Source organism: Panthera leo, chromosome A1, assembly GCF_018350215.1.
Source record: "Panthera leo isolate Ple1 chromosome A1, P.leo_Ple1_pat1.1, whole genome shotgun sequence".
Classification (NCBI taxonomy): Eukaryota; Metazoa; Chordata; class Mammalia; order Carnivora; family Felidae; genus Panthera; species Panthera leo.
This window is the reverse complement of record NC_056679.1, coordinates 130,076,923-130,104,606: the sequence shown is the minus strand read 5'-3', so window position 1 is coordinate 130,104,606 and position 27,684 is coordinate 130,076,923. Positions and strand designations below refer to the sequence as shown.

At 43.7% G+C, this 27,684-nt stretch overlaps 1 long non-coding RNA gene across 1 annotated transcript; it reads right to left on the bottom strand.

Annotated features, from left to right (window-relative positions):
- Nucleotides 1-7,585: 7,585 nt before the first annotated feature.
- On the bottom strand, nt 7,586-27,132 carry LOC122200637. Its single transcript, XR_006193879.1, has 5 exons — nt 27,019-27,132; nt 24,112-24,384; nt 20,730-20,881; nt 20,035-20,124; nt 7,586-8,659 (listed from the first exon to the last, which is right to left on the bottom strand). It is a non-coding gene; the product is annotated as an uncharacterized LOC122200637 (long non-coding RNA).
- Nucleotides 27,133-27,684: the final 552 nt, after the last annotated feature.

Here is a 27,684-nt window from a genome sequence, read left to right as displayed (position 1 = left end):
GCATTAGCCTCAAAGCAACAGATTTAGTAACTTCTGTAGCGGGCACCCGGGGCAGAAAACAAATATATCTGTAATGGCCTAAAACGTGTGTCCCACAGGCTTTGGGCAGAACAAGAAGTAGGAACAATCTGCCTTAAAAATTCTATGTTATTAACACAGTGACAACAATGGAAAATGAACACAAATAATGCAGCATTGGTGGCACAGTGAGCGGGAACCCCAGAATTAGACCGATGAAACCCGGATTCCTGTCCTTGCTCTGCTCTCTGCTGCTAGGCACCCCCGACCCATCACTTTACCTCTCTGTCTCCTCACTGGTATGAGAGGAAATTGGACTAGATGACCTCCAAGGCTCTTCCAATTTTAGGTTTCCAGTGAATCCATGATTCTAGTTGTAGGTACCCCACTAGCACAACAGTTAGCCTTCTGAAATCCACGTGATGCCTTTTCACCTTGACCGTATTCAGACATAACAGGTGCACATTTCTGAGTGTCAAGGCCACCTGGGGGAAGAAAGTATCAACACAGCCTCCAGGGCCTTCAGCCTTCATGGGGCAGGAGGCCACCCTGTCCTCTCTCCAGACACCGGAGCCAGTAAGACAGGAGCATTGTTCAGACACTGTCAAGGATGCCGATGAACAGGTGGGTCCACCTCTGCACTTTCCAGTGACATCCCAAACCCATGGGATTTGGAGAGATCCATGATACCAAGAGTTTCATGAACAGAAATAAGAAATTCAGAGACTGAGTACACCAGAGCCCCTTGGAAGTGAGAGGGCCCCTCTGTATACACTTTCTGTTCTTAAAAGGAATTCAATAGCGGGAGTTCCCCCTGACCATTCCCCCAATGGACTTCCACTCTCAAGGCTTAGAGCTTCCGGAAGGAAGAGAGCAGCCTCCATAAGTGGGCAGAGGCTCTCTGGCCTTCTGCTGAGGGAACAGCACAGGCACAGACACAGACATCATATCATGAATCTTAGAGATACCAGGGAAGACTTCTTTTGAAGCAAGGATCCACTTTGGCCACATTTACTGTCAGGACGCTGGGCCCAGAAGACAGCACCAGCCTTGGCATTGCACAGGTTAGGCTTCCTAAATAATAGCAGTGTAAATAAATTGAGATATCACTTAATTAAGCCTTTGTGCAGTGCTTCAGCACAAGTGGTCTCCAAAAAGTGAAACAACTATTTTGTAAACACCTTGTAACAAATGCCCCAAGTCAGCTGATCTACTTCCAACGTTAGAGAAGTTCGGTGGTTTTTCACCATTCTTTCTCATCCTGAAGAGCTCTCCTGAACTTTTGTTTTCAATCAAGAACCGAAGCTCTTTTCAACTGCTCCAACTTTGAGATGTTTTTTAATTTTGTTTTATGGGTTTTCACATTTGATTCTGAAAAAAATATTTTCTCGTGATCTTCCAAAGAACTTTCATTCAGTAACATGACTGCAGGGCCTGCAGGGACTGCAGATGTGGATACAGGGCCATATAGTTAAAAAAAATTTTTTAATCTTTATTTATTTTTGAGAGAGAGACAGAGTGTGAGCTGGGGAGGAGCAGAGAGGGAGACACAGAATCCAAAGCAGACTCTAGGCGCTGAGCCATCAGCACAGAGGCTGACGTGGGGCTCAAACTCACAAACTATGAGATCATGACCTGAGCCAAAGTCGGACGCTCAACTGACTGAGCCACCCAGGCGCCCCATAGGGCCATATGGTTTAAAGGGCACTCCCCAATGACTAGCTCATAACCACACTCCAAAGTAGCAGACTCTGCTACAAATGCAGAATGACCCTCTGTGAGGCTTGGTGGCTTCACCCCGCCAAGCTGGATGCTTCCTTTGCTCTAAGGTTACCTTCTGAGAACTTCAACTCTCTTCCTGTCCCCTAAGGAAATCCTGGAATGGCTTTGCCAAGAAAGTCCCATACCAGCATTTATTTATACTTATTTCTGGAAGCTACAGGCTGAGAAGGAAGAGCTGTGCTCATGACCAATTTCCCTTTTGAAATAAGCGCACGATAATCACATGGACCTGGGGGCTCTGGCTGGCTCAGTCGGTAGAGCCTGCGATTCTTAATCTCTGGGTTGTAAATTCAAGCCCAGGTTAGGTGTAGAGATTACTTAAAAAAAAAATCTTGAAAAAAATAACATAGACTTGACTGGCCATAGATATTGCTATAACTGTTTTTTGAAGAAGGATGGGAAAAAAATGTGAGTCAGCAAAACTACCTGAAACTTCTGTGTTATGGATAGGGTGGGCCAACTCTCAACCAAACTGCTGGGTGTTGGTGATGCCTCCATTCAGTTTTCTTGTGCCTTTCAACTCTCATATCTCCAGATAATGGGGGCCCTTCCTGCCCAATGAGGCCTCCACAGAGCTACCCATATTTTATCAAAATCTGAAAAAGAACCCAAATAATCCAAGCCCAGTGGGATGGCTTTTCTGATGTGTCAACTTGGCTGTGTTAAAGTCCCCGCTACTCAGTCAAACTTTAATCTAGGTGTTGCTGGGAAAGCATTTTTTGGATATAACTGAAGTCTCTAATCAATTGATCTTCCAATAAGGAAGATTATCCTGAAGAATCCAGGTGGATCTGACCAATCAGTTGAAAGGCCTTCAAAGCAGGACTAAGTCTTTCACAAAAAGAGAAGAAAGCTTCCTTTGTATAGTAGCATCAGCTCATGCTGTGGGTTCCAACTTGTCCAGGATCTTCCAGGCCCTGGGGTCCTGCCTGATGGATTTCAGACTTGTTCTGCCAGTTCCAATTACACTGGCTAATTTCTTGTAATAAGAAGATGAATAGATAGATAATTAGCTAATTGATAGACGATAGATACATAGATAGATAATAGAAAGAGATGAATGAATGATAGATGAATAGATATACAGCTATGAAGAATATAGATACAAATATAGGGATAAACAGATATACAGATGCATAAATATATAGCTGTAAATCTCCTACATGTGGTTCTGCTTCCCTGGCTGAACTCTGACTAATACAGATTTTGGTACCAGGAGTGAGGTTTGCACACAGGAAGTCACGGTTCAACCCTGCCTTATATACTCAGGGCTTCCTGAGGTCCACAAATCTAAAACTTGCAATGAAATGAAACAAAAACAAAAGTGAGAATAAAGGAGAGGAGAACAGCCTCACATCATCATTTCTGGGACTTTAAAGCAAGATTGCAGTGATTTATATCAAGGCTAAATGATACTGTAAAGAGAAAGCAATTGCAAATCCAGTAGCTATTTTTCTCTAAGCCTCTAAATCCTAGAAATGTAGCATGCTCTCCTCCCAGGGGAGGAAAAAAAAAGGCTGCTTTCATTACAATGCCAGTGAATCCCGTAATAATTGGCTGAATCCTGACAATTGAATCATTCCTCAGTTGAAGGAAAAGACACAGTCACAATCTGGAAGTTTCTATCATCCAGCAAATAAAAAGATCTGATGACTGAGTTTCCCTGGCTTCTGCTCATGCCTTTCTCCCAAACCTCCAACCCCAGAGCCCTCCTGCCTTTAGGTCTCAGGGCAGGAGTTTGGTTTATGTGTTCATGGTTCTGCCTCTCCATTCCCATAAAGGTGGCCAAATCCACTGTCCTGGAAGTGTTTCGGCTAACAGACATTTATTGACTCTTACTCAGTCCAGGTACTTCTCTGGGGGCTGAAGATAAGCTATTGCCATTAAGAGCTTGCTTTGTGGTTGGAGAAACGTTATTTTTTTTACTTTTAAAAAACGTATTTTTAAAAAAACGTATTTTTTTTACTTTTAAATATATTTTTGGGGTGCCTGGGTGGCGCAGTCAGTTAAGCATCCAACTTCAGCTCAGGTCATGATCTCACAGTTCGGGAGTTCGAGCCCCACACTGGGCTCTGTGCTGACAGCTCAGAGTTCAGAGCCCAGAGCCTGCTTCGGATTCTGTGTCTCCTTCTCTCTGTGCCCCTCCCCCACTCGTGCTCTCTCTGTCTCTCTCTCTCAAAAATAAATAAACACTAAAAACTTTAAATGTATTTTTACCTTATTTCCTCATCTTACTTTAATATATGCCTGCTTTGGCCATAAGACCTGATTTTCTTAATGGGGTGTTAGCAAACGTCATACAGAGACTTGAAAAGCATGGGCCTGTCAGGACTCACTCTCTTGCTACTCCTAAGGACCTGGGACTTCCAGCATGTGAAGACACCCAGACCCACCTACTGGATGACAGAAGACACTTAGCTAGTTGCCCCCGTGGTCCTGTCCAACAGTCTAACAACCACCACTTCCACCAGCTGAGGCCAGCTGAGCCAGCCGAGTCAGGCCCGGAAGAACCACTCAGTCAATCCACAGACTCCTGAGCTAAATAAGTGGTTGTTTTAAACCACTAAGCTGTTGGGGCATTTGTTAGATAGAAATGTTCACTGATATGTGGGGGCAGTGGGTACTCACTTGTTACACTGGAGATGGGTCCTAGAAAATGTCATAAAGCCCGTGGTCTCCCTCAGTGTTCAGCTTTATCCACAGCTCCAGGACCATTCCCTGTTATTACTGACGTACTCCAGGGGTACTGGCAATATCTTACGGGTGGCTCACCTGACTTCCAATCAGCGGTACTGGAATCACCTGACTTCCAATCAGTCTTTGTTCTGGAATATCTTTTCAAGGATTTCTATTTAGTGCACAGCCTTGGGAGAGGCCCTTCAGAGCACACTGTAAAAGATTCGAGATCCCTAAGCTCAGAGGTCCTCTCCTGTGACACATCCCACTGCATGGGCAGGCATCACCGGGTCCTGTTTGTGTCACCCATGAAGGCTGGGGCTTGGGTGTGCAAAAAGTTGCCCATATGGCCACGTGTAATAAAGGCCTTTGTCTCCCCCTCGGGAGTCTCTGGTCTTTGCCAGCATCCATGACGCTGTGGCAGACTAACTTGTTAAATTACAAGAGGGCCAAATCTCAGACCTTTCTCAGTTCCTGAGAACCAACTAACCAAAATTCCCGTATATAAAACTATCAGCCAAACTCATATAGGGGATGCTGCTTAGTGCCTATAAAAGTCCATTTCTCTGCAAATGACCCTGGAAAAGCACATGATGTCCCTGTTCCCAGAAACTCCAGGGTAGGGACATCTGTACACATCCTTCTTGTTCTTTTAAGGGACATGGGATAGAAGTATGGGGCCAAATCCATTTTTCAAATCATTGGAGAAACAGGAAATGGTGGGCTAGATACAAATATAGTAAAAACATAGAGCTTTCAAGCCACGAGAAAATATAGCTGGTCTGCCCTCTTTCTGCTTTTGCTACCCACAACACCCAGCCCAGCCCAAGCACCCATCAGAAAGGAAGTTAACCTGAGCAGCCCTGTGCACACACTCCATCACTGGGGCGCAGGGATTCAGAAATCAATGAAGTCAGGGGTGCCTGGGTGGCTCAGTCAGTTGAATGACTTCGGCTCAGGTCATGATCTTGCGATTGGTGAGTTTGATCCCTAAAGTGGACTCTAGCTCAGAGCCTAGAGCCTGCTTTGAATTCTGTCTCCCTCTCTTTGCCCCTCCCCCGCTCGCTCACGCACACTCTCACACACTCTCTCTCTCAAAAATAAACACTAAAAAAAAAAAAAAATCTAACAACAACAACAAAAATAAATGAAGCCAAAATACTTTTTAAAGCCTTTGACATGACAGCCTGAGAAAAACAATTACAATTCTTGCTCCATTGGCTACCTACACAGAACTTTCCAGACATCCTAGCATTTTAACACCATTCAAAATTCCATTTTCAAGGCAAGAAAGATTATATTTGTTTCTAATCCCTCTCTCTTCAATGCAGCATTTCCACCAGGAAGCTGCATCTGCACATTTAACTCATTCTCAGGTTTATCAGATAAGCCACTGACCTTACTAGAATATGGGAAGGAGAAAGCTGATGTAAGAAAGATGCTGAAGCTCCTGGAAGAAACTACTTCCAGCATAAGTTAAATGCCCGCTGAGACGTCCTACAGATGAACAGTTACCTAACCAGAGCACCTTAGCAGAGCTGAGCCCCTGAGATGAGCTTCCAGAGAATGTCCTCGTCTTTTGTTTCTGGGTAAATGGTTTGGGGAGCCATTATCTTTTCCCCCACAAGGCCCAGATTCTGCTGGACATGAGCCATCCACGTGCTCCAGCAGCTGTAGGGTACTACTCCTCCAAGTACGTGGAATGGTGGTTTTCTACCCTGACTGCTCAAGAGAAGCACCTGAGGACTTTTAAAAATAATACTGGTTCCTGTAGGCCCACCCCAGGCCAATTAAGTTAGAATCACAGGGAGAGCCAGGAATTAAAACCTTATTAGAACATAACACGAAGGTACAGTTCTAGGCATTTAAATATCAACTCCAATGACCTTACTCCCAGATTTGTTCCACTCTCGAAGGGAAGATAAAGTTTAGTTTTGAGATATTTATTTATTTACTTATTTAGCCTGAATTGGAGATCAGAACTCTCATTCATTCATTCATTCATTATTTGTTGAGTACTTCGTAAATGGCAGGTACCATTTACCTCACAAGGGGTCACAATCCACAGGGGAAGACAAGAGAACCAGCAACTTTAATGCCTCAGAAGGGGAAATGCAGAATACTACAAGAATACAGCAGAGGCGCTCCCACTCTTCATTTGGGGGGCACATGTCTTTCTTTCTTCTGCCCACCTCAGTCCTTGTCCTCCTCACTTTCACGTCTGTAACTCCCAGTCATCACTCACTTGTGGCTATGGGGTCTGGGTCCTAAGGGAACCTTTAACCTTCATTTGCAATCCTTTTCCAAAGCTAGATGGCGCTTTTCATGAATCTTGTGAACACCTGAATGGCATTTTCCTCTCTGATTTGGAACAGAGGCTTCCAGAAAGAACAGGAAAAAACAAGTGACATTCCTAAACCCCAAGGTTACACGGAAATTCAGAAATGACACATTCCGAGTGGGTTTGAAGATAGTGAATGAGCTGACAAAATGGGTGCCTGGTACCATCTACATGGAGGAAGCAAATGCCACGGCAGAAACTTCTTTGGAAAAGTATCTTCCCAGAGCAGAGATGGATGCCAAGGAGCACACTGCAAAAATCAGAGAAAACAAGACCATGCTCAGATCTTGAACTACAAAATATTACTTATTCTTAGGAAATGGGTAGTAATGGAAAGTAACTATCTTCTTTCAGATTATCAGCGAGTATAATTTGCCTTTTTTTTTTTTTTCCATGCACTACCAAGCATCCTCCACAAAATGAGCCATACAGACCAACCTCTTTTCTGGGAATGCCGAATCCTGTAGTGCACCTTTTTCGGTTTTCTAGAATAAACACTACTGTGTGAGTCGTTCACGCTGTGCTGTGACTAAGACAGGAAAACTGGACTTGAATATCAGTTCCGTAGCTTGAAAGCTGGATGATTTCAGGAAAGTCATTCAACAGCTCTGGAAATGTACATCCCTGGTCTGTAGACTAAGGATGAGGAGTACAGGATTGCTGCAGAGAATGAAGGAAATGATATGAGCAGAACCTTTAGTTCACCATCTGGCACACAGTAGATATTCAGGAAGAGGAGCTACCGGTCCCTCCATGATCCAAACCCACCCTGGGAAGGGGACATAACATAGCAACTTGGAATTTCTGGCTTCCTGCAAGCATGCCCTGTTGTTTCTCCTTATCTAACAAGTGAGAAAGCAAAAATCCTGCATTTAATAAACAGTATCTCACAGATCAGCACCGTGTGACTGGTTCTGAGCAGATACGGGACACTATCAGGAAGCTGACACGCCAAAGCCCAGCTCTCTCGCAATTGTCGAATTGAAAGTGTCTGTAATATCCTATTGCTACGCATCTATCTGGACTCTTCAACGTTAGCACTTTTAAGCCAAGTTTTCAGAAAACTCTGGTAGGCAAATGAAGAAAAATGCGACTTCCTCTCAAGTTCGACAAGGTTCTTCTAGTTCAAAGCCCTTTTCCAGAGTCAGGCGGGCCACTGTGAGCTGATAGAGAAGAGCAGGGAGGTGAGATGATGAGGCTAAGAACCCTTTAAGAAGCATCCAAGTCAAAGAGAAGAAGGGTCTGCTGTGGACACCCAAACGAGGGTGCATCTGGGGCCCGGGTCTGCTGGGCTTGGGGATGAGCAGGGACAGCTGTGTCAGACTGCAGGAGTTTTAAATGGCAAGCACTCACCTCCAGGGCCAGCATCCACTTCCTCAGTTCATCAGAATGGCTCTTCCTGATGCAGAAGGACCAACTAGGACCATTTACTGAGAGCCACTCTGACAGGGACTTCCAGTGGCTCACCGGCTTGCCAGAATTCTAGCTCCTTTGTGCTGAGTCTCCAAGTAAAATGGAGTCATCTGGACTTGTGTAGCAGGCATTGTGTGGAAGCAAAACTGGACCTGGGAAGCACCTTCTCATCATCTTTAATCTTAGCCTTTTCTTCTTTTGGCACCGGATAGGGAGTAGGTAAATGTAGATATTACTGTCTTCCTGACTTACCTCAATCAGTTGGCCACATCTGAAGCACTGAGCTAACTCTACATTTTCTTTTAAATTGGGACAGTACCTCAGAAATACATATGTAACGTCAAAATGATTTGCGGGCACTCAAGTAGTCTGCCATATTCTTGAGTCCCAAAAGTGAATATAAAAGGAAAATGAGGGATATTGAAGAACCTAGAAAAAGAAAGAATGCAAAGTCCTCATGTCTAACTGGTCCATTAATTTTAAGGAATGAAGGCTATAAATCATGAAAACAGATACATCTTACCATAAACATGTTATTTTAACTTAAAATACAGACATGCACAACACCTCACTAAGTCCTTCCCACTGGATATAGGTCTATTAATTAAAGCTTCCCATTGTCCTTTCTGCAAAAATAAAATAAAATAAAATAAAATAAAATAAAATAAAATAAAATAAAAAAGACATATCACTCTGGTGGAGATTGCTGGCTCTTTACCCAAATTTATTTTCTCTCACTCCATAAGAAAGGGATTGGAGTTCACTGTGTTTCTGGCCCCAAACCATACATTTCCTGGTCTCTTTTGCAGTTAGGCATGACCACGTGACTGAGTTTGTGTCAATAGAGTGTCTGCAGAGACATCGAGGCTTTTCTCCATGCTCTCTTGCCTCTTCCAATTCCAGAACCTGTAACAGGTTTGCAACCACTTAGATAACAACAGACCTTAAGGGCACACAGGTCAAAATGATGAAAAAACTGGACTCCTGAATGCCTGCACAGACTTCCGTAGAATGCTAGGAAATGATCTAGAATGCTCGCCATGGATTACTAGGTAAAAAAGCAAACAAGCACATAAAACTTGATCTTCTGTGAACCATGGAATTATTATGAAGCATCTTTGTTCACCAGCCTTAGTGTTGCCTCCACAGTTCAATCATCTGTGGTGTCCATTTCAATTTGTTAAGTTGGACTAAAAACGCAAAAAAATATATATATACAGGAAACACTCTGAGAGTAGAAACCATCATATTTTAATGGCTCTCCCTCCATTTTTTACAAATGTCTCACCACATCTTACTTGGCCTTTTTTAAAGTACTTATTTTTACCAAGTTTAGTTTTCAATTTAGTTTTCACAGAAACAGTTTGCTTCATTTTCATCCTTATATTTCAGCCTTTTAAAGTAATATTGGACTAAATTCTTTTTTTAAGTTTATTTGTTTCTGAGAGAGAGAGGGCAAGCAGGGGAGGGTCAGAGAGAGAGAGAGAGAGAGAGTGAGAGAGAGAGAGAGAGAGAGAGAGAGAGAGAGAGAATCCCAAGCAGGCTCCATGTTGTCAGCACAGAGCCCAATGTGAAGCTCAAACTCACCAACTGTGAGATCATGACCTGAGCCAAAATCAAGAGTCTGACGCTTAGCTGACTGAGCCACCCAGGTGCCCCTTGACTAAATTCTTAATCACATAACAACACAGCCGGCAGACACATGTTGTGGCCCATGCTGACCTTTGGTGTATCTGCCACTGCTTGAGTGCAAACCATCCTCCAACTCACATGTCTTGCCACCAGCCTTTCAGGCTGGGTTCTGCTCAGTGCCTTCCAGGCTCAGCTATAAGTCAGCCAAGCAGCTCTGTTTCTGGGAACAGTACAGTGTTGCCTGAGGTGAAAGGTGTCACTGGGCCATCATCCAGCAAACTACCTGGGCTTGTTCTAAGATCCCCAGTGTACAAACCCTCTTGAGGGCACGTGTCACATCGTTTGCATCCTGTGGTCCAAAGCAAGTCCCAAGGCCAGCCAAACTTCAAGGGCAGGGGAATGGATGTCACCTCTGGATGGAAGAAACTGCAGAGTCACGTTGCAAAGAGGCACAGATCCAGGAAGAGAGTTTATCGTGAACATGTTTTCTCAACAGTCTTTCACACTCAGTAAATGTACACCCGAGGGGTGGGAACAGAAGTGAACAAGAATACCTCCAGAGGACCCCACTAGCCAAGACTGTGCCAGTGGGTGCCAAGCATGTCAGTCAACATGATCTGCAGTCGGAATGAAGATCACTTGCTGTTCTAGGAAAACCACGACGGGGACACCATTAAAGAGACCTCCTGCTATTCTCAAAACTTGAGAAGCTTTCAGAGCAAGATGAACAGCTTTTGCCTTGCAAGTTACAAACACTCTAGGATAAGAATGATGTGGCAGAGAAAGCTGGTCGGTGCTCATTAAATGTCCCATGTGCATACTACATTTCCACACCTCCCTGCAGTTATAGTGGGGCCATGGGATTAGTTCCGGCTATGGACTATATCACTTCTGGGCTGAAACACTAGAAGCCAGTATGCCTCCTCAATTCCTCTTTTGCCTTTTAGCAGTGACCTTGAAATACACATAGACCAGATGGTAGAGCTGTAAGATTAAGGAGGGCCATCCAGTCTAGACTAAACTTCACCTGAGTGAGTAACAGCACTGTGCTGAGTCACACCACTGAGACTTCAGGATTTATCTTTAACATATGCAGGTCCATCCCGATTTATTCAAACGGTAATGCTTGCTTGAAAATGCACAAGAACTCTTGGGAGGCCAAAATCATCAGTGGAGTGCATCCATGCTCCAGAATCAGAATTCAATGATTATATCATGGAGTTCTTGAAAGAGTGTCCCAGGAACACGGAATTACTATAGTGTTATGTCCCAAAAAGGAACTCATGTTTTTAAGAGAGAGTTCTTTGACAAGATCCACATTTTCCAAGCGTCAGGAAAAAAACCTCAAAGACCATTATATGAATGCCCAATGTCACCCCCAACTCTGGAACCTTGGTGGGAGGAAAGGAGGTCAAGTCCCATGGTAGGTGTAAGGTATTCAGTGTGCCTATTTTTATTTTACTTGGAATAAAACTCATTACTCAGGACCACTGGACACTGACCCAATCTGTAGACCACCCACCATTCCCCCAAACGGAAGAGCAGGGAGGAGCCCCCTTTCACATGAAGAGACTGAGAGTAGGAAATACTCTAGTTGTACCACAGACCCTCTGACTAGGAACCTGACTCCACTCCAACCATCCTCTGAAGGGCATGCTATTCTCACATCCAGAGCTCTCTGACTATGAGTGGGAAACACCTTGATCAAACCCTGGAAACCAAAGTTCCAGATGCCACGTTCTGTGGAGAGTCTCAGGGAGGCAGACACTTCATTTGAGTCTAAGTGGGCTCTACTCCCTGGGATGCCTTTTGTCTCCTTGTAGGTGGAGAGAGATGGAGTGTCACCTTCAATATCACGATAATTAGCATTGTAAAGAGCAGCAGATAAATGTGTTTGTTCATACTGTATCATAACAGTACAACAGTTACAAGTATTCTGAACACTGAAACTAAACACACATTTAGAAACATGTGTAAGTCCTCAGGGGTTTGAGCTTCTTCCTCTGACACGACATCATTTGGGGTGATATCCCTCTAAATCTGTAATACCCTCCCAGCCTGACAAATCTGATGAAAATGGGGAAAAGGTCAACCATAACGTACACAGGTGAGGTGCTTGGGTGGCTCAAGCATCCGACTTTGGCTCAGGTCACGAGCTCACGGTTCATGGGTTCGAGCCCCACATCAGGCTCTCTGCTGGCATCTCAGAGCCTGGAGCCTGCTTCGGACTCTGTGTCTCCCTCTCTCTCTCTGCCTCTCCCCCACTCATGCTCTCTCTCTCTCTCTCTCTCAAAAATAAATGAACACTAAAATTTTTTTTTATAATGTACATAGGTTGACAGAGCTGTGCAATGAAAAAAAAGGGAACTAGTTGAGGAGGCTTGGCTTGGCTTAGAGGAGGATTAAACAGAGAAGATAATAACAAGCAAGTGAGGAGGCAAATGATCCAATTTTCATATGCTGAGAATCCACAGCCTAGACTCTTCTCTGACATGAGGCTCCATGATTGGCTCTAGAGCCCAACATCACAAATTGCACCTCAATTCTTCTTAAATTATAAGAAATGCTAGTGTCCCTTCTCCCAGGGATCATGACTGAAAATCTTAACTGGTCAAGCACAGGCAGTGGTGAATAAAACACAATTGAAGACCAGTAAGGCGCAGGCATAGATCAGTCCAGAGCCCTGCCAGCCTCAACCTCCAGGCGGCCCCCAATCAGCTGTCTTCCTTCACATATCTGGGCTCCACACTGGTGGCCCTTGTCCTGCTTCACCCAGCTCAAGCACATTCACTTTTTAAAAAATTTGTCTCATGCTCCTAGAAAAGGAAGTATCAAAACCATCTTTCAAATTGGAAGGGAAATAGGCCAGGTATGTTTTATCCTTTGGCATCCCCCTTGGCATGTCCAGCTCTCTGAGTATGTGGATTAGTGACTGGAGCCCTAAGGATCTGGAGGAAACGGAGGACCCTGAGAAGCCGGGGGACATTATCAGATTCCCCTGTCCAAATCCTTTCCACTCCTGAGAATCCAGTCTCGTATGAATTCTGTAAAGTTGCCTCAAACACCTTGCCTCAAACAAAGGACCAAGGGACCAAAGGACCTCATCGGAAGCTTTCTTTGGGCATTCATGATGTCTTGCCTCTTAAAAATGGTTTCTCGCGGGGCGCCTGGGTGGCTCAGTCGGTTAAGCGTCCGACTTCGGCTCAGGTCATGATCTCGCGGTCCATGAATTCAAGCCCCACATTGGGCTCTGTGCTGACCACTCAGAACCTGGAAACTGCGTCATATTCTGTGTCTCCCTCTCTCTCTGCTCCTCCTCTCTCTGGAGCTGTGCTCTATCTCTCTCTGTCTCTCAAAAAAAAAAAAAAAAATTAAATGGTTTCTCTCTCAGACTTCAAACTCTGGGAAGGCAGGGCTCACACCTGTGTACTCTTTGGGTTCCTGGCAAAGCTGAGGATGGTGCCCTACACCTCACCAAGTAGGTCAGTGCAGGTAGCACAAGCCAGCCTGGAGGACAGGGGATGGAAGGGAAGGTGACACAGGAGAGATGTTGGGAGGATGAAAGGGAAGGAGATCCACGTTTAGAGCCCAGGAGTACACATGGCCAGACTCTATAATGCCAAGTGCACTACTGGGCAGGATTCTGACCCTGCCTCTGGGGACGTGCTGCCCTCCTGGGAAATCTGATAACATCTCCTCCACATTTTCTCACTTAACCACCCCGTTTACTTTCCTTTTTCCTACTGTAGGTACTATGGCCTCTGTATAGGACGAATAGCACTACTGCTACAGGTCACAAAATTAAATGAGTAAGTTACTGGATACCCACTCTGGGAGGCATTCTATGAAACTGCAGGTCATGGTGCTTCTAGGTTTTACCAACGGAGTGTGAAATAAAACAGGGAAATTCTGCAACCCGGGAAACGATCAAGTTCATTCCACATTACACTCAGAGATGATTTGTCATCACTCAAGTGAACACTGTCCTGGGACAAGCGCTCTTGTTTGTGAGTAAAAGCCATCAGATGCTCAATGTTGACAAGGGTACAGGGAAGACGGTAGATCTGAACACCGCTGGGGGCACTGCCACTAGAAAAAACCATTCATTTGATCATGTAATTCCAATCCTGAGGCTACATTCTTCGGCAAGAAATCAAAGAAGAAAAAATACATACATATTGTCGAACCATGTTCAATATCCTAAAATGGAAGCAACCCAAATGTCAGTAACAGAAAAATTATTTCAGAGCTTTGTGATGAGTTTGATTACAATGTATTATACATCCATAAGAAAAATTGTAGATATACAAAATATTTGTACATAATATTAGCTGAGAAAAGCAGACCTCAAAGTGTTAGGAGTAGTAGGGATAGGACTATGCAAAAATCTATGTGCATCTGAACAGGAACAGAAAGATAATACTCAAAGACAAAAGCAGATGTGTTAGGGTAATAGATTATTTTTAACTTAATACCAGTGAAAACAGGGGTGCTACTTGGCGGCATTCCACACCAAGAGAAGGAGAGGAGGAGTGAGAAGACTAAAGGCAGAAGAAAGACGGACTAGCCCAAGACAAGATTCACCAACAACATAGTTCATATTCTCAGAGCTGCACTTCATATTTGCCATCAAGTACTTTCACTAAGGGTAACAATTAGATCAGCTGTAATTTGAAAGCATGCTCGTGAATAGAAACTATTCAGAAAGATGCTCGTTCATGAATTCTTTCCTCTAACTCAATCCCATGCATGCTTGGCTGCATTAGATATTCATGGAGGGGGGAAAGTAATTTCAACTTAATGTAAAAATGTGTCTGGAGGGGGCCATCGGGCTGTGGCCCTGCCAGTCGACCAGCTGGGTGGAGCTGAGGGATGATTAAGGTTCCCCCGGGGCCCAGATTCTCAACACACAACATGAAGGGGCTGAACCACAGCTCTGAGGACCACTGGGCTGTGACATCCCATGAAACTGGGAACTCTTATCCCATCTTGGGGAACTTGATGCAGTGTATAGGTGCAGCTCTATGCTCGATTTAGCAAGGGCCACATGCTCCCCAAAGGAGAATTAGGCAGAGGATCTGCCTTTGGAGATCCATACCTCACTAGGGTAGCAGTTATCACCACCTATAGTCATTTGCTTTTGACTCATTTAATCTTCACCCTAGGATGTAGAAAACACAGTAAAACCTTGGTTTGCGAGCATAACTCATTCCAGAAACATGCATGTAATCCAAAGCACTTGTATATCAAAGCAAATTTCAAGAACCACTGGTGCAGTTGTGATCATGTGACATTCAGCACCACGTACTACTCATATTGCAAGACATCGCTTGTTTATCAAGTTAAAATTTATTAGAAATGTTTGCTCGTCGTATGGAACACTCACAGAACAAGTTACTCACAATCCACGGTTTTACTGTAGTATATACTCATTTTACAGATTACGAAGCTGAGGCAGTGAGAGGTTAATAATTCCTCAAGGCCACTCAGCTGACAAATGGCAGAGTCAGGACCCAATATCAGACAGTGTAGCTCCAAGTTGATTGCGATGGTCTAGACTATTCATCTGACACTCCCTTCACCAACTCTTCAACCAAGAGCTGAGAATTTTATAGGAGGGAAAAAAGTCTCAGACGTAGAATTTTCAAAGTATCCTGCCTAAGAATGGCTCAGAATCCTCCAGCCATTATCATCAGCCCACGTGTTACATAAGCCCTGATGGATCCTTGTGGATTAAGCAGATTTACAACTGTCTTCTGTGAGTCCAGCATTGAGAACATACCCCAGGGGATTTGGAATGAGACGAAAGGGCAGGTGGACAAGATCAAATACCATCCAGGGTGGGCCATCTCAGAACACACGCTTAAACAATGCGGTCCTCCTCAGCATCCAAGGGCCAGGCCTGGTTTTGCCAGAGTCCCAAATTTTCCCCTACCATTCCTAGTTCTTAGGGATCCTTCCTTCCTCTGAACCCACAGGGAGGGATTCTGCAAATACTTGTATGTACAAACAATATGATCTGTGAAATAATAGATTCAATGAAGGGAGAATTTGGTAAAGTACCTATTTGCTGGGTTTTGCTCATTTAGGCAACAGATCTTTTTGAAATATAATCTTTCCTTCCCTGATTATAGTGGTAATACATGTTCTTTATAGATATTTTAAATGATATGGTAAAATAGAGAGAGAAGAAAATAGGTAGCCACAATAGAACCAACCACAGTTAACCTTATTGTGAATATCTGCTCATCTTTTTTTCGATGTATCTTCATAAATTTTTAATACAAAATTGACAGATTATTCAATAGCCTGCTTTTATTCACTTAATAACACAGTGTCATATATAATGGCTATCTGAAATCATAAAGGAGTAGCATGATAAAAAATAAATATACAAAAAAACACAACTGACAGGGGATGCTTCTGCCTTGTAAGTAGGGGAGATTACATAATTTTTGGAGAAAATTATGCCTTTTGCAGAGACTGGTTGGAGAACTAGAAGGTCATATCAAACCCTCCCAATCCCTTCTGCATTACAAAAGAGCTTGAACCCAGAGGAGACAGATCCTTTGTGAGTCTTTGGATCTACAAGCAGAGGGCTAGAGTCACAGAAGGGGAAAGAGGTAGAACAATAATGTGGGGGTCTGGAGTGAGTTAAAGAAATTTTCAGGAGTCTACAGTGCTGCTAACATAACAGGAATACCCATCCCCAACCTTGAGTGGAGGCTGTTATATATCCAGCTGCCTTACCAGCATGGTTTGAGGACACTCCAAGAAAAGGGTGTCTGGGCTGCCACACAGCCTGAGTTTTGATAGAGCCAGAACTCACCACTGAGAACGCCCATAAGAATTGAACCATGGAAATTCATGAATCCCAGAGAGGATATTGACATCTCCACTGCCTGTCAGAAAGCTTAAGCCAAATTCACTTCCATCCCAATGGATTGGGAAGCCTCAGATGCCATGTAGGTTATATTGATATCCCATAATTTATTTATCCAATCTCCAAGTACTGTTCATTTAGACTACTTATGTTTTTTCACTTTTACCAATGAAATAATGATAAGCACTGTAGCAGAGACTGCTAGCTAGTCCCTAAAATCCACATCCTCCTCCTCTTCCTGGGCACACAACTTGACTACACTTCGTAGCTCCGTGACAATTAGTTGTGGTCATGTGACAGAGTTATAGCAAATGGAACATGAGTGGAGGTGATATGGCATCTGTAGGCCAAGGCTTTTCAGTAATGGTGTCGTCATGCTTTCCCTTTCTCCTTCTTCCCACTAGTTGTAAAAGATGACAAGGTCCTAGGGAACAAAGGAGCCACAAGATGAAAGGATGTTGGATCCCCAAATTACTTCATGGAGGGGAGCCTTCTGCCAGTTTGGAATCCCATTCCAAACTGTTTCATGAGCAGGAAGGAGCCATTCTACATTTTGTGGCTTATCTGACACTAGATTATTAGCCTATCCTAACTATACAAACATCTATAAATAGAAATGCTTGTGCATCTATCTGATATTAGTTAGGATAGTCGCTAACTCATGTTCAAGTTTAGAACATTTGAAGGTATTTGATAAAACATTGCTAAATTGAACCTAGAATTCTGACTCTGATAAAATCATTTAAAGTCTGTCCAATTCCTATAACAATGTTTCAAATGGTTCTTCAACTCACCCCTTTATAAGGAAATTAAAATGTTGAGAATGACTGGACTTTCCCCCTGTATTAAGCACACTGCCTATTTACTTTACTACACACATTTAACCACAAAGAATAACATTTCATATTAGTTTTAATTCCTCCTCATTAGGAAACCACTTGGCACTCTTACTCTACATGGCACATCTCCATCCTCTTGTGCCCGTACATTGCTGTGATCCAGCACCATCGTGTCTGACCTAGAATGCATGCCTCTGACTTGAGAGCCTTTGATATCCAGCCATAATTTTTTATGCTTGTTTGTTCCAAGTGATTTTTTAAGTGCTTTTATGTATTGTCTATATACGAATTCCTTTAGAGAAAAATAATTTTTAGTGGCTTAACTCATATGGGTAATTAGGTTCTAAAATCAGCCCTTAAAAGAAAAATCTTCAGGGGTGCCTGCATGGCTCAGTCGCTTAGAGGTCTGACTTCGGCTCAGGTAATGATCTCACGGCTCATGGGTTCGAGCCCCGTGTTTGGCTCTGTGCTGACAGCTTGGAACCTGGAGCCTGCTTTGGATTCTATGTCTCCCTCTCTCTCTGCTCCTGCCCCATTCGCTCTCTCTCTCTCTCTTTCAAAAATGAATAAACATTAAAATATATTTTTTAAAAAAAGAAAAGAGGAGAAAAGAAGAAAAAAGAGAAAAGAAAAGAAAAGAAAAGAAAAGAAAAACCTGCATATGTCCCAATCCTTGCAAATCTCACTGAATCACCTACAAATAAAAATGTAAGATTTGACATAGTCAACCCTGTACAGAATGAGTATGTAAAACAAAGGGTATATTGTATATAAGAATATATGGCATATAATATGGACTACCTGAGTCACATCTTTCTCAATTTTTGTTATTTTACTTTCCTTCTATACTTAAAATATTGACAGTTAAGGGTTTATTTTTTTCATGACTGCTTCTGAAGGCTGACCTCCCAGAAAAAGAGCTGCTGTTCTGCAGAGCCTTGAGAAAACTGGCTCAGGCCCACTGCTTGAGGCAGTATATCCTGGTCAAGCACAAGGTTTGGACTTCGGTTCACCATCTTGCCAGGATGGAGCTGAGGTGCCTTATCCTGCTATTAGCTGGCCACAAACATTCCAAGAGGTTTGGCCCATGGCCCCTCTCCCTACCACATCAGTGAAGAGCTAGTGATTCCCTGATCATGGAACTTAAAAGCCCACAGCTTTTTTTCCTCTCTCGAGCCTGATCCTGCCAGATCACCAGGCCCAACCTAGATGGTCAAGAGTAGACAGACACATTTTCTACTACTCCTGTCTGCATGTGTTTTCCCCTGTGAACACAGCTCCAGAAAATCTAGCATGTCTTGCTTGACCATTTGCTTTTGTTGGCATGAAAAGCATATACTTGAATTTGTAGAAGTTAAGATATGACTCTACTGTACTAGATTTCCTCTCTCACCTTGTCTTCATTTTTGTTAATGTGACGAATGACATTTAAAATTTTTTTTTTAACATTTATTTACTTTTGAGAGAGAGAGAGACAGAGAGTGAGTCGGGGAGGGGCAGAGAGAGAGGGAGACATAGAATCCGAAGCAGGCTCCAGGCTCCGAGCTGTCAACACAGAGCCCGACACGGGGCTTGAACTCACGAACCGTGAGATCACGACCTGAGCCTAAGTTGGGCACTCAACAAACTGAGCCACCCGCGTGCCCTATTATGATGAATGAACAACATTAATAGCTGTTCTAGTATTCAACCATCTTTGCATTTTTACGTTAAATGAAATCAGGTCATGAAAGCTCTAGCTACACATATAGGTATACATACATCATAAACTGTTGGATTTTCATTCATATCTGACTTCTTTAGTTTGGATCCCAAGATTATACTAATTTTATAAGGTGAATTAAGGAACATTTACCTTTTTGCACTCTTAAAGAATTGGTTCAAGCTTAGAATTATGTTCCACAAATATTTGGCAGAATTCACCTATAACACAGGTGGTTTAGGAGGACTGTAGAACTTTTACTACTGATTCCATTTCTGTAAGACTGTAGTCACTGCCACGGCATTCCCAGAAGCCTTAGGTGACAAGTTCTGTTCTCATCATTACCTGTCATTGTATATTTCCCTATCAGACTGTAAGCTCGTAAAGGAAGCAACCGTGTCAGTCACATTAACCACTGTGTTTCCACTTCCTAGTACCAACTTGAAATATATTTGGTGAATGAATACACTGTTAAATAAAACACCAAGAGGATCTACCAAAAAGCTATTAGAAATACTAAAAATATTTAATAATATTAAGTTAGCCCATTACAAAAAAATTATGTAAAGCCTTCTTAAGTATCAGTATTTACTAGTTTAAAAATATCTTGGAATCCAAATTTCCACTTACATTCGCAACAACTACAAAGGGCCTAGGAACAAAATTAGGGAGAAGTATGAAGAAATTATAATAAAACTAAAAACATGTCTGAAGGACACAGAATATTTAAATAAATGAGCAGACATACACATTCTGAAAGCGGAGGGCCGTATCTTGTAAAGAGGTCAGTGCTCTCCAAATTAATCCACATGTTTAAGTTAACTTCAAGTGAAACATCCTAAAGAAGAAGAGACAAATTATAGAGGTTTATGAGACTTGAAAAAGTATGATAAAACCTGAGAATAGAAAAACGGATAAACGGGACAAAAAGAGAAAGCTCAGTGGAGGCAACAACGATAGCAGATAGGTACACAGCGCTTACTAGGTGCCAGATACTGTTCAACATGTTTTATGTATTTTATCCTTAAAACAACACTGGACGGTAAAGTACTATTATTACCTTAACCCCAGTAAGATAGAAAAACTGAAGCCAAGAAGTGGAATGGTGGAAGGGGCCAGGGGCCATATGTAGACCTTCATGTAATCTCTGTGTTTATATATCATGCTCGTGTCCTCCGCCCAGGCCAACGTCGCCAGCTGCTGTGAGATTAAAGCTCCCATCTCCTGGATGATAGTGGTCACCTGGGATGGTGGCGGTCATCCAGAGGTCCCACTTCTTATACAGGCTTCCAAGCACTCCTGCTCTCAGCCCCCACACTCCTCTAAGACACGGGACACCTCCAATCCCTAAAGTTTGCAGGGCTTCCAAGTTTACCGGCCTCCTCCTTTGCAGGCAACTTAGGTTTCGATGTTCTTCCCTTTGATTGATCTGTTAACATTTACCTTAATATTTTTCCATCTTCTAAAATGTCCATGAAAGTCTCATTCATTGTTGCCTCTAGGATTAAGTTTGTAGCTTTTGACTTTGTTGGTCTCTGCATTTTTTACTGAGGTGAAAAACTTGTATTTGCAATGTACCATGTGCATCCAGAAGCCTGCATATTAATTAATTGCAAGGAAGTTATCATGAAGAACACAAAGATTTATGTCGAATAACGTTTATTGTTTCATAATGTATAACGGCAACAAATGAGAACGGTCAAAATAGCTAACAATAAAGGGTTAATTCAAGAATTTTTGCTACCTCTGCGGTGACAGTGAACTGTTCCATTCAGATCTTCTTCAACACAATCTCCTGTGGGGGTAGCATAGTTGACCAGAAGCCTCCAGCTGTCATCCCTTTGGATCCACATCAGCGTTCATGTGGACGCCATGCTTCCTGCCCATTGCCCCCAGCCACTGAGTGAACATGGTGGGTGTGCTAGATCCAGGCCATGCTGGCCCAATACAAGAATGGCCCAATAGGCAACCTTTGCCCAGGTACGACTCCCCACCAGCCCGGGCAAGACCTTCCCAGAACTATGCTGCTCTTCCTACGCAAACCTTCCTTCCACTCTCCGTTCACACCCAGCCTTTCCTGCTCCTTCTCCCTTTGTCCTTCACAGGGACTGCTCTTGATACGCTCCCATACAGTGAGTCCTCCCTTGGCATCTGCTTCTTGGAGGGCCTGAACTGACAACATTCATCTGACAAATATTAGGGCAACTGTCAAATACTGTATTTGTAAGAAATACATAAGGATAGAAAAAATAGGATATGGTGCTGTCAAAAAATCCCAGTATCCCAAATGTATGTACAACATAATCCTAGTTTTTTTAAGTTTGTTTATTTATTTATTTAGAGAGAGACAGAGACAGTACAAGTGGGGGAGAGGCAGGGAGAGAGGGAGAGAGAGAGAATCCCAGGCAGGCTCCGCTCTGCCAGCACAGAGCCCGATGCAAGGCTTGAACTCATGAAAGCATGAGATCATGATCTGAGCTGAAACCAAGAGTTGGAAGCTTAACCGAGTGAGCCACCCAGGTGCCCCAATTCCAGTTTGGTTTTCATTTAAAAAAAGAAAAGAAAAAAGGACATACAGATATAGAGCAATAGGGGTGTGTGTGTGTGGGTGTGTGTGTGTGTGTGTAAAAATAAAATCTTTTACACATACACAACACTGAGAACGGTTACTTCCAGTTGAATGGATTATACGTGTTTGTTGCTGCTTCTACACCCTTTTCCTTTTATTTTCCAATGGTTCAATAATAATCATTATTACCTTTATAACCAGAAACAAAAATAAAGTGCGCACGTGTGTGCGCGCGTGCGCGCGCGCATACACACACACACACACACACACACACACACACACACACACACAAAGTGCCCATACGCATTGTCAAGTCCCCCCGAAGTTGGACACCATCTGAACGGAGTGCAGTGGCTGGTGTCCTCTCTGGAGGTTAATGCACGGTAGCCAGGCACAGCTGAGTAGCAAGAAATACAGATTATAATGTCACTGCTAAACAGCTTCAAAACTGTGCTTGGCTGATTACAGATGTTTTGAAAATCCAGACTGCATTTAGGAGTCTTGATGGAGCGTCAGAAGAGAACAAAGCAGATGGAGTGCCAATCCTACCGGGCATTGCTTGCTTTAGCTTCATTATGTTTTAAAAGAATTTTCTACCAAGGCTGTATCTAACCAAGCTCCTTTATTTTTTATTTTATTGCTTATTCTGTGAGCAAGAGTGGTGTCTTACCGTCTTTGAAGGACAGATAACTTTCCTCCCCAGTCTGCAAAAAGTACATCAGGGAACAATAAGCTGACATGGCACACACACACTATGCCTCCACCTGGCCACCATCCAACTTGCCCTCTGTCCCTCCACCATGGAGCCACCTCTGCACTTGCTGTTCTTGAGGAACTCCAGGGAATCAAAATGTGAGAACAATGTGACAGCCACCAACACAACAGCATGAACTGACACTTATCAGACGACTCTTGGGCGCTAGTCAATGTTCTAAACACCTTCCATATATTAAATAGCTCATTTCAATCTTCATAGGAATCTTACAAAGAAGTACGGATAACATCCTTGTCTAACAGAGGAGGACGCACGGGGGTAGAGAGGTAAAGCAACTATCCCAGAGCCACAGTGTCAGTGTTTAGTGGAGCTGGAGTTTGAACACAGGAAGTCACAAAGGAGAAATAAAAGACCAAAATCCAAGTATGCAGCTCAGGTACACAGTGGCTGTCCTTGACGGAAATGAAAGTTGGACAATGCTAGATAAGCAGCACGGAAAGTGCGATTTCACTGGGGAGCAAATCAGTCAAAACAGACAAGAGGATATAAAAAAAAAAAAAAAAAAGAAAGAACAAAAAACAAGGGAGGATGTCACGCAAAGGCCACTAAATGTGCACTGAAAGACAAACAGATAAAGTGATGCAGATGTGCACAAAGTGAATGGGCTGGGGGACAGCGGAACAAGTCAAAGCAGCCATTCCATGACGGAAAGGGCCATTGCAGAGGAAGGGAGTGAGCATGTGAAGACTGGGTAAAAGGGATACGAAATAAACAGAAATCAGCGACAGAGAGAGGGACTGTCAGCCAAGAGGAAGGAATGCAAATGCAGGGGTTCAGATATCTCCACTCTAGACAAGCAAGAGGCAAGTAAGGGGGAAGGAAGGGATTTGAGAGTGTTTTGCATCATTTCTTGCTATTTTAACCCTTGCATGATGCCTTCCTCAGCTGCCCTGCCAAACAGGGAGCGATGAACTCCTCCCTCAAGGCTGCTTCCATTAATGAAAGGACACCACGCCAGCCGCCCATGTCCCACGGTGCACTGAGTTAGGTTGGATGGTTGGTTTTCTGTATGTCCTTTATGTTTTTAGGGATTCCTGCCAGGAATAAGGTGTGCTTTTAGGTGAGGAGGTGCCATTTGAGAAGGGGATTCTCCTCTTGCAGAATTATTGCAGCCATAAAATAGAATCACATATGTAAAGGAGATATGTATGGGCTGGACACTTAGAATGTGTTCAATGCACAGTGGTCATGAGGAGGGGGTGTCTCCCTCCTATTCAGAAATAGTCGGGGTGCCTGGCTGGCTCAATTGGTGGAGCATGCAACTCTTGATCTCAGCACTGTAAGTTTGAGCCGCATGTTGGATGTAGAGATTACTTAAAAATAAAACCTGAAAAAAGAAAGTCAAGGGCTCCCCAGTGGAAAAGGACCCAAGTCCAGGCACGCTGGCCTGGCTGTGACAGCTCTCCATTGGCTAGCCCTTTACTTATCTGTTTGTATACCATTTTGTAACATTTGTAACAGAATTAATTCACAGCACTTACATCGTGGCAGCTTTAGTCCTCCTTAGAAATGCCCAAACGCCTCTGCAAGATTTACGAATTAAATGACACAGGTCCCCTTCATCACAGAGCTTATTCATAGATCACGGAAGTTTATCTACCAGTTCAGCCTTCCAGCTCCAGGTAGGCCAAATGAGGAAATATCTTAAAGCTGTATCCTCAAACATCAGTCAAGTTGGGATAAGACGAGATGACAGGCCTGGGTCATTGGAGAACAGCTTTCTGTTCAGCCAGTAGCACAATAGGAGGGAGACACTGGAGAATGCAAGGTCAAAGGAACAAGAAAGGAGAGTAAATGTCACATAATTTCAATTAGAAAAATGAAGCTGGCATACCGTGTTTTAAGATTGATGGCCATAAGTGGTCGGGCTTAAAAATACGTTAACTGCAGCGTGAGCAGGGCCCGCTTGGCAAAGTCTGAGGAATGCTAGAGCAAGTAAGAAGAAAGCTGTTCCTATATAACTAAGACTAAACATCACTTGGGTCTGTATTCCAGACACACAAATCTCATGTTTACCAATCACTTTGTTGGCTCAGTACAAAGAAGCTACTTTTATTTTATTTGTTTTTTGTTGGTTTTGCCCTTCTTCTGGCAGTTTCCTCCCCTGCATTCAGTCCACATCCTCATGATTTTAGCCCCAGTTCTAAATGGAGGCTTGAAGACTCAGAACACTACGTTCATTGGCCCCAGTGGCTGGTTCGGGGTTAAGTCTGTGACCTAGTAAGAACCAATGAGATATGACAAGACCTCTGCTGGGCAGCAAGAAAAAGGATCTTGGTTTTTTTCTACTGGAATTGCCGTAAGTAAGATAACACATACGTGGGGCTGCCCTGGAAGCCAACACTACAGAAAACAGTCAAGAAGTGGCAAGAAAGCAGATCCTCACAACACTGTCTGAGCCCTTGGATCAGACTATACCTGAAGCCAACATCTCCTAACAAAGTTAAACTAATCAATGAACTCCCATTTTTCTTAAGCCAGGTTGAATTGCGTTGAATCCTCAAAACCAAGAGAGTCTCAACCAATGGAGAAACAGTAGCTGAGGCTCAAAGAAACTTATCTCAGCCAGGGAGGTGGGATGGCCGCCAGACGGGGAGGGACTCTCGGATTCTCTGTACCTGTCCAGCATGTAAGAGCCTTAATTCAAAGGCTGTGCCTCACCAAAGAGAGAGATGGCATGGACTCCCAAAGCCCCAGGCAGCCCTTTGCTCACACCTGCTGGTAAATATCCAACTATTTTTGGATACAGGGAGGCATCAGGCAGCCAGGAGGGAAAGTTAGCTGTAGGAGGCCCTCTCTGTGGTTTCTGTCCCATAATCCTCACCATAGGATGCCCTCTTGCCCACTGTCCTCCAGCTCAATCCACCATCTCCAGTGGAACTGGTCTCACGGCTGTGCCCAGACCACATCAAGCAACCTCCTGACTCCACGGATGGACTCTTCCCCGCCTGGCTTCCTTTAGCTCCTCCTGTTCAGCCATCTACCTTGGCCCATATTCCATGACCTGGCTCAGATCTTTTCCATTTTCTCTGGCCACAACAACCCACGCTTGCACTCAGACTCCCTATCCCTGAAGGAGGACAATAATCTGTTAGAGATTTAGCTCTTAAAACATGTTATTAACATTGTTATGTTAATTATAATAATTGTAAGAGCCAATATTTGTGGAGCATTTTTAAAACTTATTTATTTTCAGAGAGAGAGAGAGAGAGAGAGAGAGCACAAGTAGGGGAGGGGCAGAGAGAGGGGGAGAAAGGGAGAATCCCAAGCGGGATCTGCATTGTCAGTACAGAGTCCAATGCAGGGCTCGAACTCAACGAACTGTGAAACATCACCTGAGCTGAAATCAAGAGTCAGATGCTTAACCAACTGAGCCACCCAGGTACCCCTGGAGTTCAATATATGTCAGGCGTTGCATAAGTCCTGTCCATGAATGGCCTCATTTAACCTTTGTGCACCCTTACGAGGAAGATAGTGTTCTAAAATATGTTTAGGCAACAAAGGCACAGGAAATTCAGTAACTTGCCCAATGTCATACAACTAGAAGGTGACAGAGCCATGTTTCCAACCTGAGCAGTTTGGTGGCCGAGCTGTCATTCTTTTTTGTTTTTTTAATTTTTTTTCTAATGTTTATTTTTGAGACAGAGAGAGACAGAGTGCAAGTGGGGGAGAGGCAGAGAGAGAGGGAGACACAGAATCCGAAGCAGGCTCCAGACTCTGAGCTGTCAGCATAGAGCCCGATGCGGAGCTCGAACCCACGGACTGTGAGATCATGACCTGAGCCAAAGTCGGATGCTTAACAACTGAGCCACCCAGGCACCTCTGAGCTGTCATTCTTAACAGCTACACTCCAGTGCTCTGAATGGTATCAAGATGAAGTAAAAGGATGGGTTGTGGGAATGTGAGGACACTGCCCCAAAACTCTTCCACCCTGAACTGTAAATCCCCTCAGAGAAGTACATCTACAAGTAACAAAGGCAAAATACCTTTTTTTCCAAATTATCATTTTATCACTTGACATCTAGGAATGAGGCCTAAGAAAAACTGTGCTTTCCCCTAAACCTAAATACAGGTCTTGCCTACCGCCAGCCTGCCGCCCAAGTCTGAAGCAATGGTAACTTTGCCCCTGGGGAACTCGTGATAGAAGAGCCAGGGCTGGATTAGGACCATCTATCGTGGAACCAGGAACTATAAACTAGCATAGCCAGAATTCCAATTTTCCCCAACAGTCCTGGCTCCTAGCTGTCGCCCTGGCATAGATATGAATAATTTCATAATCTCCATAATCTTCGTAATTTGCTTTGGCCTATAGTGACTTGGTCGCTGCAGTTGGTCAGTGGCCTACCTATATGCCAAGTAACAGAGGGAGGGCATTGTATACTTCTTACCTTTCCCCGTATGACTACCTCTCTGACTCATGTCCCGGCTACGATCTATCTTCCTGGAGCTAGGGAGATGGCCTTCCAGACCTGTAGGGATAATTTCTCGAGCTTATCTCCAACAAGTTCTGAAATGAGTAAGAGCAGACATTAACTCAACAAGACAAAAGTCAAACTATATTAGTGAGCTTGGGTTGCTGTAACAAAATACTACAGACTGGGTGGCTTGAACAGCACATATTTATTTCTCACTGTCTGGAGGCTAGGAAGTCCCAGATCAAAATGCCGGCAGATTCAGTTCCAGTGAGAGACCTCATCCTGGCCTGTAGACAGCTGCCTCCTTGTGTCCTCACAAGAGAGAGCAAGAAAGAGCTCTGGGTCTCTTCTTATAAAGGCACGACTTCCCTCCTGAGGGGCTCCCGCCTTCAACCTCATCTAAACCTAATTATGTCCCAAAGCCTCCACCTCCAAATACCTCATGTTGTGGGGGGCGGGGCTCCAACACCCAGACTGGGGGAGAACACAAGCATTCAGTACATAACACAAAAAATTCACCCCAATTTCATTACCCATTTCAAACAGTATTTAGCCGTGCTTCCTTTCACTCAGATATTTGCTTAAATATCACCAGCTGTCCCTGACCAACCTTTCTAAAACACAAGCCACCAGCTTCAG